This window comes from Manis javanica, chromosome 12, assembly GCF_040802235.1.
Source record: "Manis javanica isolate MJ-LG chromosome 12, MJ_LKY, whole genome shotgun sequence".
Lineage (NCBI taxonomy): Eukaryota > Metazoa > Chordata > Mammalia > Pholidota > Manidae > Manis > Manis javanica.
This window is the reverse complement of record NC_133167.1, coordinates 30479495-30498251: the sequence shown is the minus strand read 5'-3', so window position 1 is coordinate 30498251 and position 18757 is coordinate 30479495. Positions and strand designations below refer to the sequence as shown.

General features: G+C 39.8%; 1 protein-coding gene and 1 long non-coding RNA gene across 2 annotated transcripts in view; one reads left to right on the top strand and one right to left on the bottom strand.

Annotated features, from left to right (window-relative positions):
* RAPH1 (Ras association (RalGDS/AF-6) and pleckstrin homology domains 1) overlaps nucleotides 1-18757 on the bottom strand; it is a 95083-nt gene that overhangs the window by 64452 nt on the left and 11874 nt on the right.
* Nucleotides 1845-17263, top strand: LOC140844989 (uncharacterized). The gene is made up of 2 exons (XR_012123604.1): nucleotides 1845-15451; nucleotides 16492-17263. It is a non-coding gene; the product is annotated as an uncharacterized lncRNA (long non-coding RNA).

Genomic DNA, 18757 nt, shown 5'->3' with positions numbered 1-18757 from the left:
ATATTCGTAAATGACAGATCCAATAAAGGGTTGACATCCAAAATATATAAAGAGCTCACACACCTCAACAAACAAAAAGCAAATAACCCAATTAAAAAATGGGCAGAGGAGCTGAATAGACAGTTCTCTAAAGAAGAAATTCAGATGGCCAACAGACATATGAAAAGATGCTCCACATTGCTTGTCACCAGAGAAATGCAAATTAAAACCACAATGGGATATCATCTCACACCAGTAAGGATGGCTACCATCCAACAGACAAACAACAACAAATGTTGGCGAGGTTGTGGAGAAAGGGGAACCCTCCTACACTGCTGGTGGGAATGTAAATTAGTTCAACCATCGTGGAAAGCAGTATGGAGGTTCCTCAAAATGCTCAAAATAGAAATACCATTTGACCCAGGAATTCCACTTCTAGGAATTTACCCCAAGAATGCAGCACTCCAGTTTGAAAAAGACAGATGCACCCCTATGTTTATCGCTGCACTATTTACAATAGCCAAGATATGGAAGCAACCTAAATGTCCATCAGTAGATGAATGGATAAAGAAGATGTGGTACATATACACAATGGAATATTACTCAGCCATAAGAAAAAAACAAATCCTACCATTTGCAACAACATGGATGGAGCTAGAGGGTATTATGCTCAGTGAAATAAGCCAGGTGGAGAAAGAGAAGTACCAAATGATTTCACTCATATGTGGAGTATAAGAACAAAAGAAAACTGAAGGAACAAAACAGCAGCAGAAGCACAGAACCCAAGAATAGACTAATAGTTACCAAAGGGAAAGGGACTGGGGAGGATGGGTGGGAAGGGAGGGATAAGGGTGGGAAAAAAAGAAAGGGGGCATTACCATTACCATGTATAGTGTGGGGGGGCATGGGGAGGGCTGTGCAACACAGAGAAGACAAGTAGTGATTTTACAGCATCTTACTATGTTGATGGACAGTGACTGTGAATGGGGATGTGGGGGGGACTTGGTGAAGCGGGGAGCCTAGTAAACATAATGTCCTTCATGTAATTGTAGATTAATGATAGCAAAATAAAATTTAAAAAAAAAAGAGCTATAGGAGGGGACCTTTGTGTGGATGGAAATGTTTAGTATCTTGAAGATGGTATGGATGTATAAACTTAAACATGATTCAATTGTGTTGTGGGTAAAATTGTAATATTTCCAGAATATCTCTCTTGGCTTTAGTGCATCCTCGGGGGTGGAGAGAAGTATGGCTTTAGTGCATCTGCATATCAATAGGCATTCCTTAGGGGTGGAGAGAAGTTCATCTCCATTTCAATGGACAACCAGGGAAGGAGGGAGCTGGTTTTGTTTCTGCCAGAGCAGGAAAGAGAGATGGCCCTGGACTGCAGTTTGTAAGCAATAAACAGATTTTAAACTTAAAAAAAAAAAAAAAGAAAGAAATCTTCCTATTTGCAACAACATGGATGGATCTAGAGGGTATTATGCTCAGTGAAATAAGCCAGGTGGGGAAAGACAAATACCAAATGATTTCACTTATTTGTGTAGTATAAAAACAAAGCAAAACAGATGGAACAAAATAGCAGTAGACTAAGACACGGAGAAGGGACTAGTGGTTAACAAGGGGTAGGGGTTGGGGAAGGTGGTGGGGAGGATAAGGAGATAAAGGGGCACAATAATTCATAATCACAATGTAGGTTGGTAACAGGGATGGTAGTACAACATGGAGGATAGAGTTCATGACTCTACATCTTACTACATTCATAGACAGTGACTGCACTAGCGGGGGTGAGGATTTAATAATATGGGTTAACTGTTGAAACACTGTGTTGTATATTTGAAACCAACATAAGATTTTATATCAACGATACTTTAATAAAAAAACTTAAAGGAAGGTCACGAGTGATCCTGGCTTCAGGGACCTCTGACCCATCTTCCCACTCTCCCCTCCAGCCATTGTTCTGCCTGCTGTTCCTGGAGCAGGCCCAGGGGAAGGAGGGTGTGGATTCTGTTTTGAAGATAGATTTAGAGATTTAGAAAACACCTGACTAGAAAAAAATGAGGAAGAATTAGGATTCAGCTGAGTTTAGTTAGCCTGAATTTTATTTCAAAATCATGTTTATTACAGAAAAATAATATATTACAGCCAATAATGGTTTAATATTTTTAACTAATTTACATTTATTCATGTAGTAAAAATAGAAATAGAGAAATTAAAAATAGAAATAATATTGTGAAAAATAGAAATTGCTTATATGCTGGTTGGTTTCATTTCACAGGTAATAGTGAATAATTGTGCTTGAATTACTATAGGTTAAAGCTTGTAATATATATAGTAAGCTTCACTATACTTAACGAAACTATCCATTTAGTATGCCTTGGCATGAAACAATATCATTCCCACTAAATTTTCCATGAAGTTAATTATTCAAGCGTATTTTCCCTATTAATCTTCCTCTTTGGGGATATTTTGGTTTACTATTCAGTTTCCTCACTGTGAGATGGATTGGTGATCTTTATCAAGAAAGCTGGTTTAAGAATTTAAATAAATGTATTCCAAGTAGGGTAAATTACAAAGAACAAAGGAGAAAGTCTGTGTTTGTGAGGCTGTCATGAGATTGACTCAAATAAAACAAGAAGGAAGAGAGATTTAAAAGTCAAGGACTAAGGAAGGACCGGGTCATACAGGACCTTGAAATAAAGCCCGTTTTTTTCCCAGAAGGCAACTGGATTCTTAAATATAGACATGAAGTGGGTAGAAGGAGAAATGGTATTTTAGTCTGAGGACATGGTACCTCTATGAGTTATTAGAGAAGGGAAAGACCATTAGAAGCCAACTAATGATAGTAAGTAGAGATAGTTACAGACAGGGGAATTGAAATCCTTCCTGAGAGGAAATACAACTTACACAAGTCACATACTTAGAGAGAGGCAAGAAAAATACATGGTACATAGCCAGGGTGCCTTTTTTATTACTGAACTCTTTCTGTCACTTGAATAACTAAAAAATAATTATTTTGTAAAAGTTAAGTATGCTGTACTTAAAACCACGTGAAAACTCTCAAAATACAGAAGTGCTGAGCTGCCACCAAAGCACTTCTCTAGGTCTAGCATGCTCACTGTTACAAAGAAGTAAGAGAAGCTTTGATTTTATTTAAAATTTACTGTTTATCATTATGTGACGGACACTGGAGGGACAGAGATGAACACAATATCCTCTGTCCCTAAGGAATGTATAATCTAGTAGGGCATAGACAAGAAAACCCAACAGTGATGAAACACTGTGTTAAGTAATATAAGAGAGAGACGTTATATGTAGTTTAACTTAGTTTGAGAAGGAGAGAGGAAAGGGGTGATGCTTCAGACCTGAAGAGTTAATGTGAAAGGTAGAGAGAAGGGGAAGGGTGTTTTAGGCAGAGGAACCACATGTATAAAGATGTGAGAAAGTAAGATGTGTGGAGAATTCTAAGTACCTTAACATTACTGATACATAGCATGTGTGGTGAAGACCTATGGAAAATGGGGCTGCAGAAGAGGCAGGGGGAGAAATTATAAGCCATTACAAAGTGTTTGGACTTGAACCTGTACAGCCATGTTTTTCAAATTGTAGTCTGTTGATGGCCTCATCAAAATTACCTGAGGTGCTTCTCTTAAAGTCAGTTTAAAAATGGTCTGCCCGAGATCTACTGAATATTAATTTCAAGGGAGTGGAACATTTTTAACAAGTCTCCCCAGGTATTGCTCATGTTCACTAAAGTCTGACAACTGCTATAGTGTGTTGTGTTATAATTACTGGGAGAATTTACAAGACAAAAGTAATGCAGTTTTGCATTCGGCTAAATAAAGGCAGAACAACCTACAATGAGGACTCCCAGAAAGATGATGAGAAATTAGGCAGGATCCTCTAACACATCCCAATCGCTTCCCCTCCATTACCACAGTTCCATGCTTCTGAGTTATTCATTTAGTAATATATTTCAGTTATTTATGTCCAGTTATATCTCAGAAGTTCTATCACAAAAATAGTTTTTGAAACACTTCCTATGCTGCTCTATTCTGATGAATGATTCTAAAGAAAAACAGGCAGTAGAGCAGGGGGGCTGTGAAGACATACAGGTTCAAGGAGTGCCCCCAACAGTGCAAGATACAACTCTTGCAAAATAAAAGCAAAAGGAAGGAAACCTAAATTTGACAAGAGAAACAATAAGAAAAAAAACTGTTAAATTTAGTAAGGCTCCAAAAGAGGAAAAGGACCCACCAAGAGGAAGAAGGAGGAAGTATGAGCAGAGAAGGAAAAGGAAAGGAACATGACATACATAATGTAAAAATGAAGAAAAGTGTGAGAGATGAAGACCATTACCTACTCATCTGAATAAGGCACAAGAGGTAGATAGGTTTGAGTCATTTCTTTCCTGCCCTATAACTCTTTAGCACAGGACCTTTAGTTCTACTCTAAGTGGTATCATTTGCAAACTGCCCAAATGGAAACTGGGGATTTAGTAAGCTAACATAGCTCTTTACACAATCAAGATAGTATCCAGGCTGTATACAACATTTTTCTGAGGTTTTATCTTTTAATTCTGTCAGACAATCTTTTTTTTTTTAAGACACTGCTAAAAATATAATTTTTTAAGTTCTCGAATGTATAACTCTTTCCTGGTGAATTCTTGCAACATTTTATTCAGTAAATTCTTCTCCACCCAGAAATCAGATAAATGTTTATGTAAATTTCTAGTTTTATTTTATGATTCATTCTTTCTTTTCTGTAGTTGTTAATTTTATATAGGTAGCTTAGTTTGGCACATGAAAGTGAGAATCTAAATTCAGTTTTCCCCAAATTTAAAACTTTCCATATCTGGTATGTTAATTTACTTACATATTTATGTTCAATGTATATACCAGGTTCTTTATCTGCGGATCATTTTCCATTGTGTGCCTACTCCTAAATAAACATCATTTTAGAGCTTCTGTTACTAATTTATCAAGCAGTTATAAATACATAGTTTTTCTAGTTATATATTCATATAAGCATAACATTAAAAAAAATCAAGCTATTTATAAATCATAAATCATAATATGAAATCACAGAGCAGCTAAAAAAACAAAAATCAAAAAACAAAATCAAAGAATAATTTAAAAGAAAACAACAAAGACGTCAAAAGTTGCTTTATATATATCTCTCCATAGGTGGCCCTCCACAAAAAAGGTCCAAGTTCTACTTAGGGTGTAATGCTTCAAAATACTTTGCCTACAAACAGTATTATGCTATATACTGTGCAGGATACTAAAAAATATATTTCATGACTTCAAAGAACATTAATCCTCACTGGGAGAGATGGTAAACATTAAGATATCTTGATTAACAAACTAAGAACAAAGTTCCTGTGCATGAAGCAAATTTAAAGGAAGGTATGGTCTCCTGTGCAGGAAGCAAATTTAAAGTGTTGAAAGCATATAAGAAGGAAGCAACTGTGCTAGTTATTCAAAGGCTTCACAGCACCAAGCTGAGTAAACGAGGCCACCAAATAATTTTCATGGCATTCCCCTTTGGGAGTGAGCTGACACCTGGAATTAAGTTGTGTAGTTTTCTTATTGAACTGAATCTCCTAATAAACAAGGAAGGTAAATTATTCTTGGGCTAGTCAAGGTGAAAACTCCTTACCCATAGGGGAGAGAAAAACTATGGGAGGTAATTCCCAACCTTCATGCCTTCTTTATTATGACTCTGTTTTTGACAGCCGAGGATGTAACTGACATCCTCTTCATTGTCATATACATTAAATGTAAGGTAACCAAACATCATATAAAGAAGCATAAAAACAAATAAGAACTATTTTAATAGTCAATACATGTTATAAGGCCTAAACATTAATATAATGTTTTATTTATCAAGCACTTAATGCATCCCCTAGTAAAGGAATTCCTTTTACAGAATGATAAACCATATTCATTTCCTTATTTAGACTGGATTTTCATAGTACTGGATATTCTTAATCTAGTAAACCCCAAACAGGAACTCCTCATCCAAAGTGGAAAAAAAAAATCTTAGTTCAACACTCTACAAAGAAACTAACATTCCCATAAGTAGGGAGTTCGAATGACCAATTTTATAATTACTTAGTACACCATAAACCACAATCTGAAATCACAGAGCAACTAAAAAGCAAACAACAAAAACTGGAAAACAAAATCAAATAACAAGTGTAATGTTCTTCTGTTTATATTCCACCTTTTCAAGGTCAAGAATTGAGAAGATAAATTTCTGTTGTTTTAGGCCACCCACTATGTGATTTGTTGCAGCAGCCCTAGGAAACTAATACAGTCACTGTATCTATAGAAATGGGGCTTCCATGACTGCTTCCTGAGATGTCATCATGCTTCTTGTGTTCCACACATGGGACCTTTCCTGCTGTACTACGTAAGTACATGGTTACCTTTGGAGACAGCTGATACTCTACATGCACTCTCCAGCTTCAACTGGAGGCAGAATGCCACACAACTGCAGTCTGTGGCTTAGAAGCCCTTTGGACTGGATTTTGAATCATCAATATAAACTTAAGATTTCAAACAGATAGAGGTAAAAGGAGAGGGAGAAATCAAGATAGATATACATGTATGTGTGTTTGTGGGAATGTCCACTAAAAGGACCTAGTAACAATGAGACCCCAGTAACAATTAGCATACCCAATGTCCAGTTTTTGGTTTCTAAACATATGTTCTACCCAAATAGTAACCAGACACCCTTGGAGTAATGATTTCAGGGTAAGGGCAGGGAAAAAAAACAAGATGAGACCCTAGGACATAATCTTGTGCCAGAAGTTGCTCAATAACAATGGGAACATGTCATAAAGACACAGAAGCCAGCATGAAGGGGGTCACAGAGCCTTATCTGGGACAATTTAAATATCAAAATAAATTATGATAGAAACAAACTGACTGAATAAAGTAAGAATCCATGAGTCCATGCTGATATAAATAAACATATGGGGAAGAAAATTTTCCTTAGAATACAACACCAACTAATTAATGTAGATGAAATGACAGAGGATCACCATTTTGCAACCACTGATTCAGGGAAGAATCATCCACAGGTGCTAAAACTAGTAGGTAAAAATCTGATGAAACTATTTACATATTCTCAAAATATCTCCCCACATTACTGGGGGTATGCCACCTTAACTAAATGATCCAAGTTAACATTACCAGTACTGGGACAAATCAAAATCACATTTCCTGCAATGATGTACTGAGAAGACACATTATGATTCTGTGGTATTTCTGACAAAAATGCATTAACTGAATCAAATCATAATAGGCATTTTACAAAGTATTTTGCTTATAGTTTTAAAAAATATGAAGGTCAAGAACACAAAGAAAGGCTGAGAATATGTTTCAGATTACATGAAACCTAAAGAGACATGACAACTAAATGTAAAGTTTGATCCTGGACTGGATCCTGGACCTAGAGAAAATATATAAATATATAAACAAAGCTGTAAAGGACAATATTGGGAAGCTGACAAAATTTAACTATGGGTTGTAGATTAGATCATAGTATTGTATCAACGTTACATTCCTGATTTTGATTGTACCACAGTTATGTAAGAGTATCTTTGCTCTTAGGAAACATACACTAAAGTAATGAGTCATAAAGGGGCTTGATGTCTGCAACTTATTCTCACATGGTTAGTGTATGTATGTGTATTTATGTGAGTGTGTAAATATGTATATAGGGAGATAGGCATGATAATTTGGTAAAATGTAAACAATAGGTGAATCTAGGTTTAAGGGGATATGAAAGTTGTCTTACAACTTTTCTCTAAGTTTGAAATTATCTCAAAATAAATTACAGAAGAGAGAGAGAGAGAGAGAGGCGGGGAGGAAAGGAAGATAAAGAAAAGACAAGGCTCTGCCCTCAAGAAGCTGTAGTTTAGTTAGGAAAACAGAGTATGTCAACCAAGAGATCATTCAAAATTCAGAAATAAACTTGAGAAAAAAAAACATATGGGCTGAAAAAAATGGAAAATATTTTTACCATATAAAATAATGCAGCAAAAATAATAATAATAATAATAATAATAATGCAGTTTAACCTAAAGACTCTGAAAAATAACTGCATATTTCTCCAACACATGGTTTTTATTGTGTATACATGTGTTACCTTTCCTAAGTTACATTTGCCTGGCTTACTCAGTTAAGTTTTTTAGCTTATTTTGGTTATCATAAAATTAGTTTTAATGCAAATAAAAGCTTAACATCTTAGAAAAACAATTACTCATCAGATAATTCTTTCACAGAGGCAAAAACAATTTCTACCCTTCAGATGAAAAAAACACAAGTAACACAGTAAAAAAAAAAAAAAGTTGGTTAAGGTTACAAGTAGGTCACAAGCAGATCAGAAGAAATCAGAAGTCAGTTCTAAATCAAAGACTAGTATTTAATCAATAGGGCTTAAGCTAAATACAGACTTCAAGATGGTTTTTTCCTAAGATGCTTTGATTTAAAAAATTTTGTTACTAAATGTGAGAATAAAGGGAGTTAAAACAGTGAAACACTTGTACTGTGCATTATTCATTAACATATTCTCTGACCTCTTGCCAACATCCAGAGATAGGAAGTTCCAGAGTTCACCAAATATCCTCTACCCAAAAGAGCTGAGATGTCTGCTTTGTTTCATCTATCTCATAAATGTAAAAATTCTAGGAAAGATATTTACAACACATTTCTAATAGAAGACACATTCAATACAGTCCCCTATACAATCAACTAATTCATCTAAATAAAAGTCACACTGCTAAACTGTAATTATCATAGAGCCATTCATCAGTGTCAGCACCAGGAGGCTCAACTATTTTTCTGACTCCATACTCTTTTTCATTTTGATAACCATTATCTTGGTTCAGACCCACACTACTGTCCTCAGATTATTCTAGCAACTTTGTAACTGACCTCTCTTCTTTAATTCATCACTGTCAGACTAATCATCCTTAAAAATTCTTTTCATGTCATGATTCTGCTCAAATACCTACAAGGGTTCCCCAAGACACTGTAAATTAAGTACATCCTCTTCATTAAGTGATTTCAGACCTTTTCTGACATGGCCCAAATCAAAATTTTCAACTTTATTTTCTACCCTTCAACTAACCTAAACTGAGTATTCTCAAAAAACAAGCCCTGCTTTCTTAATTTGGCCTTTGTTCATATTTTCAACCTCCCTGCAACATCTCAACCTGTCAAAAGAGTGATAGAATACATTTCTCTCCCTTCCTAAAGCCCCAATGAAATGAGAGTAAACAATTATAGAAGGGAATAAACTCACAAATGCAGAGAGAACTAGAGATCAAAGACATCAAAAGACCAGAGATGATGGCAAATCCTAGAAGACAGAAACAAGTAGAATCATATAGGCAGATGAACCAGAGCAGGAGCCATAGCTCAAAGCAAGCATTTTCACTCAACATTTATTTCAAAAATATGTATTAAACACAAACTATGTGCCAAACACTGTTCTAGATGCTCAGGTTACAGCTATAAATGTGACAAACAAGGGACCTGCTAACATTGGACTTCGTTTTAGTCAAGGGAGAAAAATATTAAGTAACAACGACAAAAAATCAGACCTATGACAAGTGTAGTAATAATTAATTTAGGCTTGTACGGAAAGGGGCTGACTAGCTGCTTTAGATTCAATAAATAGTGAACGCCTGAGTAGTGCCATGCCATTTAAACTGAGATATGAATCACAAGAAGGAATCAGACATACACAGATCAAAAAGAAGAGCATTCCAGGTAGAGGGTGTAAGTTTGGTGCATCATGAAACAGAAAGAAAGATTAGTCTGATGGGAAGGGAGGGCCAGATCAGGCAAGGATTTGTTAACCAAGAAAAGGAGTATGTATATTATTATTCTAAGGAAGCCCTCTCCAGGGCAATGAGAAGTCACTCATCACAAAAGGCAGCAGAGGCTCATTCTTGAACAGATCAACAGAGTGGGAAAGGTGTATGTGGGTAAAATTGCAGTATTTCCAGAATCTCTCACCTGGTCTTAGGTGAGATCCCCATATCAATAGGTGATTACCTGGGGGAACAAGGGTGTATCTGGACCTGAGAGGCTGGGTGGGGCCCCTTTTTACAGTCTGGTCACAAGAGACATGGGCAAGCAGAAGTGGACGACTGCTTGTAAGCAATAAACAGGATTCTCTCACTTTATTTCTCCCTTTGACTGATTTCAGTTTCAATGGTATTTTGCCCTGGGATTTTCCCCCTGGAATTACATCTGGCGGTAGTCAGCAGGACCTCTGAACCTGAAATCTGTCTTCATGGGTGCAACCCTTGGGAGGGCTGCCCCTAGAGATGGTGGGGAGATACCTGGAAACCCCCAGTGACTGCAGCGGTAGAGCGTGCGGCTTTACCTGGGAGCCCCCTTTTCATGGGGCTTCCAACTGGGGAGTCCCTAGTGGGGAATTGGTCTAGAGTAAAGCACCTTCTAGATGGGTGGGGCCTTCCTGAGAACTGGGGAAGGGTGGAGACACAGGAAGCTGTGGAATTAGTCCTCCATGACACAGAAAACTGCTTAGAGACCCTGACTTGCCCTGTAGCAGCAGGGACTGTGGTTTGTTTCTCAAGATAGTGGAAAGGGTTATCAGGAGAGAGACACACTTTAGCACTGCTTGGAGGAGCTAGGCAATGAACTATGGGATGCCCTTAAGAAAGAGAGACAGTTATTGAGAAGATGGGTCATGCTCCTGGAGGATACGTTTGCAGCAAGGGAGGAGGCAGCTGGAGAGTCCATGTTGCAGGAGGCCATGGGGGAGGGGACAGGGAGGAAAGAGCGGTGGCTTAAGCTGGGGAGATGGTAGAGATGTAGGGAGAGGATGAGGGGGTGTGGCCAAGTGCCAATCTGTTGCCAAGGCCACTACCCCAGGCACCAGCCTCTCCCATATTAAAGGCCCTTCCAGTTGTAATTAAGAAAGTAAAAGTGCAACACTGCAGGCTCCTCAGGGGGATGAGCAGCCTGCTCCCCAGGTTGTAGAGCACTCTATGCTCTGCCCCTGTACCCAGGATGAGCTGGTGGACATGAGCATCCTGTTTTGGCAGAAGCTGTTGGTACCTCTGCCTACAAGGCTCTTGCATCTTTGGGATATGGGGGTGGAAAACTGTTATGTTGGGTTTTGAAGTGGACACACTGGCTTCTCTGACAGACTCACCCTTCCCTATGGCAAGGGCTGCAAAGTGCCTGTCACACCTCAGGGAATCAGGCAGTTCTGGATTAGCTGACAGCTGCCATCAGGGGAGTTTGGCCTAATCAGGGTGCTTTACCATACTTACCCACTAACTGGAAAATGTATGCAGAGCTCCAGCAAGTGCTACGGGAGTTGGCCATGAAAAATATCATCTATAATACAGACCCCCCAGGGCTCCGATGAGGAGTCATTCACCATAGGAATGAGCAATCTGATGCTACAGCCCCCTCGTCTCTTTTGGGGTCCCTAGTGACTCTTCTTTCCCCCCACATAGGGCAACCCATAAGTGAGGCTACTCATACTTTAGCAGATCTGGGGGAAGTTGAAACAGTAAGAGCACAGAAGGAAGTACAGGCTACAACTGAAAAGGAGAGGTGCAAAAGTCCCCATGAAGGTCTCGAGCACCCAGATATGGGTTGAGTTTGATAAAGCCAGGGTTAGTGAAAGAAAAATTTGATGGGCAGCCCAATAGGATCTTGTTAGACCTGTGGCACCAATTAAAGCCAGAGCAGCAGTTCTAGCCACTGAGGTCCAGGACATAGAAGCCAAAGTCAAAGCCCCTTGTCCAGCCTGTGTCCCTGAAAGGCTTCCGGGGGTACAGTATTCAGGCTTTGCCTGGGCCCTTACCCCCCCAGAGGGACAACTGGATGTTGTGGTTTGATGGGGGGGAGGTCAATGCCCCCACCTCGGGGGACATGGTGGGTACTGGATGCCACATGTAGAATTAGAAATTCATTGGTCGCCCATGAATGTACATGTCCTGGTGCTGGTGGTCACAGGAGCTGAATGTTCTCTGATTTATGGGAACCCTGAGCATTTTCCTGGGACCCTTGCTGTGATAGATGGCTATGGGGATAAGGCAATTAGAAGAAAGCCCAAATCCCATTGGAGATAGCATGTTTACCCCTCAAGGGAGTATACTGTATACATTTCTCTCATCCCTGAATATATTTAGGGGTCAATATCCTGCAGAGCCAGTGGTTATAGACCACTGCAGGTGAGTTTTCAGACTGAGGGTATGTGTGGTGAAGGCAGTTCTGAGGGGATATGGTAAGCACCCACCTGTAGCTCTGCCTGTACCTCTATGGTGATGAATACTAAGCAGTATAAATTACCTGGGGGACACAAGGAAATTGGAGAAACTCTACAGGAATTGGAGAAGGTGGGCATCATGAAGCCCACTCATAGTCCTTTTAATTCTCCAGTGTGGCCAGTGAAAAAGCCAGATGGCTACTGGTGTATGACCGTGGGCTACAGGGAATTGAGTAGTCACACCCCCTTTCCATGCTCTTGTCCCCTCTATAGCAGCCCCTATGGACACTGTCAGTCATGAACTAGGAACATATCATTATGTTGTGGACCTTGCTAATGCTTTCTTCTCTACTGACACAGTACAGGAAAGTCAGGAACAGTTTGCCTTCATGTGGGAAGGCACTGTCCTTCCACAGAGATACCTCCATAGTCCCAGGACTTGGCCACATGGAAGAAAGCACCAATGGTGTGGCTGTATCACTACATTGATGATATGCTTACGTCTGATTCTCTTGCAGATTTAGAAGAGGCAGCCCCTACTGCTGCAACATCTACAGGAGAAAGGATGAGCTGTGAATAGCACCAAGGTTCAGGGACCTGGTTTGTCAGTAAAATTCTTGGGGGTTGTCTGGTCAGGTAAAACTAAAGTTATCCCAGAAGCAGTCATAGACAGGGTCCAGGTTTTCCCTACCCCTACCACTATGGCAGTATTACAGGAGCTTTGGGGTCTTCTGGGCTCCTGGAGAGTATTTATCCCACACTTTGCACAAATTCTGAAGCCCTTATGCTGGTTGATATGAAAAGGGCATCAGGTAGGACTGGAGCATGAAACATGTACAGCTGTTTTTACCATGCAGGCCTTGAGTGTAACAGACTCATAAAGGCCCTGTGAGCTAGGTGTTCATGTAACTGAGGATGGTTATGGATAGGGCCTTTGGCAGTGGCTTGAATGGACATTCCAACTTAATTGGATTCCGATCACAACTATGGAAAGGAGCAGAGATCCAGTACAGCTTGATAGAGAAGTAGCTGGCTGTTGGGTACCACGCCTTGCTGGTTACAGAGCCCATCACTGGAACAGCTCCAACCAATATAACCACCTATGCCATCGCAGGGTGGGTACAAGACTGGACCCAAAGGCGTGGCACAGATGCCTACACTGGCCAAATGGGTGCATATTTACAGCAGCATAGCATCCTCTCCTATAACCCTAAGTGGAGAACTCCAATGCTAATTGGGGCCAGTGACCTATACCAGTGGAAAGCAGGAAGAACTTCCTTTTGAGCCTTTGGTAGCCGAGAGTCCTTATCAGGAGGGAAAAGCCCCTATACCTGAAAATGCTTGGTATACAGTTGGCTCCAACTGTGGGCAGCCCCCAAAGTGGAGGGCTGTGGCTTTCCATTCTCAGACTGAGACGATATGGATGGAGGATGGAGAGGAGAAGAGCAGCCAGTGGGCAGGGAGTATGGCTCATAATCATCTGCGAGCCCTCCCCTAGAGTTGTCTGCCCTGCCAGCTGGGCCGTCTATTGGGGCCTGACTCTGTAGCTACTGACAGGGTACAATGCCAGCTGGATAGTTGGTCACCATCCCCTATGGAGGCAAGAGTTGTGGCAAGACCTATGGGCCTCTGGTCAAACAAAGTTACTGTATATCATGTGACTGACCATTTGCCTTTGGCATCCCCAGGGAATGATGAATCAGACACACTGGCCCAGGTGTGCTGGCTAGAAGGAAAGCTTGCCTCTGATGTAGCCCAATGGTTATATCAGCATTTGTTGCATGCAGGGCAAAAGACAATGAGGGCTGTAGCTCATCAGTGGGGATTGCTGTTGACCTTGGAAGAAGTCAGCAGAACCCAGAAGGAGTACCTTCTGTGCTCTAGGAGAGACTTACACTGAGTTCCACAGCAACATGGAACAATAGTAAATGGGCCGATATCCCTTGTCAGGTGGCAGATAGACTATATTGGGCCTCTGCCCATATCAGAAGGAAATCAGTATGTCATGACTTGTGTGGACACAGCTACTAGACTGCTGGTTGCTTTTGCTGCATATCATGCAGATCTGCAAAGGGCCAAAAGGGGCCTAGAGTGTCTCTTTGTAGCCTATGGCTGGCCACAGGTGATGGAGAGCGATCAAGACACCCACTTTACTGGACATGCATTACAAGAATGGGTGCAGCAATTAGGAATAAAGTGGGCATTTCATGCATCATATAACCCTACTGGGGCAGACATGATAGAGAATTATGACAGTTTGTTGAAATCTGGCCTGAAGTTGGACACTAGTAGTCTACAGTGCTGGTTAGTTCATTTATGGACAGTGCTATGGCATTTGAATGAGAAGCCCTGACAAGGAGCCTTGAACCCTGTGGATATGCTAACACACATTGTTGCCTCTCTTAAACAACTGTATGTGCAAACCAAGGAGGAGTTATTGAAGCCAGTATATGGTCAGCAGAGCAACATTCTGCTGCCAGCCCCAACTGCATTAAACCCTGGAGACTCTGTTGAGTGGATGTGGCCCTAGACATTTCAACACATGGACCAGCAATGGCTGGCCCTTCTGGAACCTTGGGGAAAGGCCTGGAAGCTGGCCTCCTGTGAATTCCTGAAGTAACAGCAGAGTGGCCCCCAAAGATCATGGTAGTGTACCCAAAATGTCTGGGAGGTAACAGCATCTTTGGGGGAAGTTTCATCTTTATGACCAGTGTCTGTACCTCTTGTAGTCCTATATATTGACCCATCTGTTACTCCCACAGGGAGTGGGGGGTGAAAGTGGTATACTAGACCAGGAAAAGATCCCATTCCTGCCACTGTCCTATCACAGGACCACTCTCTTGCATGCCTCTTACCTGATGGACAAGATTTGCCTATGCTGGTGTCATTTAAACATGTATCTTATCACCCTTAAGGTTTCTTTCTTCTACAGTTGCTGTGGCTGGGACCCACCCCCTGGGCTGCAGCTACTGTGTGAGGATTGCTTTGAACTCCCTACCTGTTCAGCTACTGACTGCCTCTACAATGGGCAAGCTGTGGACTAAATATGCATAGGACTTTGAGTCTAGCTGAAGCCTCCATCTTGAGGATTATCATGATTTTATTGCTGTTGCTATTTTATGTTATTAGTCTGGTTAAAATGCTCCAGTTTTCTCACCCAGGAGCCATTGTGGAAGATGGGGAGTAAGCTGATTGTGAGGTGAGATTTCTCAAGGGGTGGGCTGTGGGTAAAATTGCAGTATTTCCAGAATCTGTTGCCTGGCTTTAGTACATCTCCAAATCAAAAGGTATTTCAAAGGGGTGGAGAGCAGTCCATCTCCATTTCAATAGGTAATAACAAGGGTAAGTGAGAGCATATCTGGACTGGAGAGGTTGGGCGGGGTCCCTTCTCCTGCAGCCAGGTTGTAAAAGACACAGGAGAGCACAAGTGGACGACGGCTTGTAAACAATAAATTGGTTTCTCCCACTTTATTTCTCCCTTTGACTGAATTGAGTTTCAAAGGTATTTTGCCCCAGGATTTTCCCCCCAGAGTTACAGCAGATTTACTTAAAATTAGATTTAATAATTTTGACATATAAATAGATAGCACACTGTAACAGTATTCTCTCAGAGACTGTCACAGGGAAGAATGCCTTGTCAGAAACAGATATGCAAAATAGAAACATCTCCATGAAAAAGAGATTCGTTTATTTAATACCTACATTTTAGGGAAAATTACCCATTTTGAACTATATCCAAGATACTTGTTTAAATGATTACAGATAATGTTCACAACCAATTGAGCAGAAGAGTTTCCCAGCAATACAAAACATATCTTAAGCTCCATTTTTCAAGATCCACTTTCTCTATAAAACTACCTTGATGACTGTAGCACACATACACTCTACTTTTAACTCTCAGTTTTTTATTTACTGTCATACTTAACTACTTAGCATTGTACTATAGACTACCATTATTTTCCACCAATATTATATATTTTGAATACAAAGAGGAGGGAAGTTTCAAAGCAGTAGATCAGTAGAAGGCTGGTGGTGGTTAATGCATGTGAAGTACAAGTAGAAGGCTTAAAACCTCTTCACTAGTTGCCATGAAGCTTTTTAAATATATGCATGTGACCCCTCCAGTACCTTCTGATTTAGTGGGAGACTGGGATGGAATCTGCATACTTGTATATTTCAAAATCTCCAAGAAAAGTGAAAATAGGATTAAAGACCACTTTTTAACTGTCTTTCTTAAAGGTGATGGCATTTGAACATCTGTGACTTCATCATTTGTAATGAAACTTTTTCAGATAAAATAAGATGGATAAAATTTTGTTCTCCAGAATTTCCGCTGGGGATGAATAAACCTATCCAACATGGCGAGAAAGAGCATTTTCAAAGAAGACTGCAACAATATCCACATCTCATATGCTCTTCTTACAATCTGCCTTAACATTCTTCCTACTGAGAGGTAAAGTCTGTGTTCTCCACCCTGGAATCTGGGGGGACCTGCAACTATGGAGGAAGTGATACTGTGTGTCTTCTGTGGATACATCATTAAAGATGCTAACGGCTTCCACCTGTTTCTCTTGGAAAGGTACTGTTAGCCAGCAACCACCACCACACGGGTAGGTGAGGAATCCTTCAGATGACTTCAGCTTCAGTCACTTCTGACTCCAACTGCATGAGACACTCTCAGAGAGAACTATCTAAGCCTGGTCAACCCCCAGAACCATTTAAGATAATGATTGTTGCTGTCTGTAGCCACTACATTCTGCAGTGATCCATAACAGCAACAGATAATACAACACAGTGCTACTCCTTGTGAAAAGATACACTGAGAGTGGGGGACTAGACTCAAGTTTGGAGAAAGCTCTGTAGGGACTAAAAGTGTGCAGGTCTGAAGTACTGAATAGGGAAAGCAACCACAGATGAGGTGCACAGGCTGTAAGATAGTAAAAGGGCTATGTATCGTGTGATTTCTCCCTTTTAAACCTCCAAATAGTCAATAAAGTCACTAAATTTATGAGCCCTTAGCTCATAAAGAGCTTTCTTTCTGCAAAGTCACAGGAGCAGAAAAAGAGATGAGACTATAAGAAAGTAAAGTTAGAAACTGTGGAGAGGGAACTGGACACCCACAGGCTAAAATGCACCTATATCTTGCAGAAGGGCTCCATGTGAATTCTTATGTTAAAAAGTTGTTTCCTTTTCAGTTAAAAATGGATGAGGAGTTACATTTCCCAATAATAAAAAATGCCACTTTAGGACTGCTAACACCCATATGCTTCTCTCTCAAAAGACCAGCAAGATCAAAGCTTGAACATTACTATATAAGAATAAACATTGACAGAATTCTAGTTTCAAGCAGAATTAACTGTTTATCTGTACTATAAAAATAGTCATTTTTCACTGAAGAGGATTACTACTTCTTACCAAGAAATAATATTTTCATTCAACAGATGCTTAAATATTACTATGAGTTTGGGCACTGTGCTGATAAGCACAGGGAACACAGCTACTTAAAGGGTAAACATGGCCCCTGCCCTCAGGCAGTTTTATTATTAAAATTTCTAACAAGAAAATATAACTTTAATACCTTTTATACTCTTTACTTTTAAAATTAATGTACCTACATGTTACAGTATTTAAATCTGAAATGTTTTCATTACACACCAGGGGTGAGTGGGTGGGGGGGAGCAGGGGATTAAAGAAGACAAATGTAAGAAAGACACATTCAACATTTCCAGAGTAAATAATTACTAATCTTTTGTTATAATTACTCATCAAATAGTTGTTGAAATAAATATAACTGGGACATTATATTTTTACTTGACAATACATGATCACAAAAAATTAAATGTTCCCTCAAAAAACTCACAGGAAGTAAAATCAATCATGGGTTCTATTAGCCAAATCATCATCTACATTATCTACATAGATGTCACAGAATAGGAATTAATGCATTTTAGGCAATTCTTCAATATCAAAGTTTTACAGCCAGAACAGCTGTATTTCTTTAGAGAAAACACTTTACACCACTGTGAATAAACAACAATGCTTTTATTTAAAACTCTTTACAGGTTTAATTTGTGATTAGAAAACATTCTTAATGTACATTTAAAAGAATACAATTTCCATGGATAAAATGTTTAACTGAAAATGCGGCCTCATTTTCCTTATTCTAGTAACTGTATTTCTAGAAACATACTGAAGAAAAAAATATCCATTTCATAGCCATCAAGTAGGCAAAAACATTAAGTTGATAAAACTAGGGGTTGGGGAAGATGAGGAGCTGTGGGGCACTACTGTAGGGACAACAATTCCTCACCACTCTGGAGAGGCATCCGGGTATTATATATGATCCTGCAATACGACTTCTAAGTTCCCAAGCACTTAAGAGACAAACACCAGAGGAAAGGAACAAAGATTTTCACTGTGGCATCCTAACTATCCCGTAAAAAGGGAATGGAAAAACTGGCTCATTCTGAAAAAAAGATGGATCTGGATCTCCAAGAAACAGCAT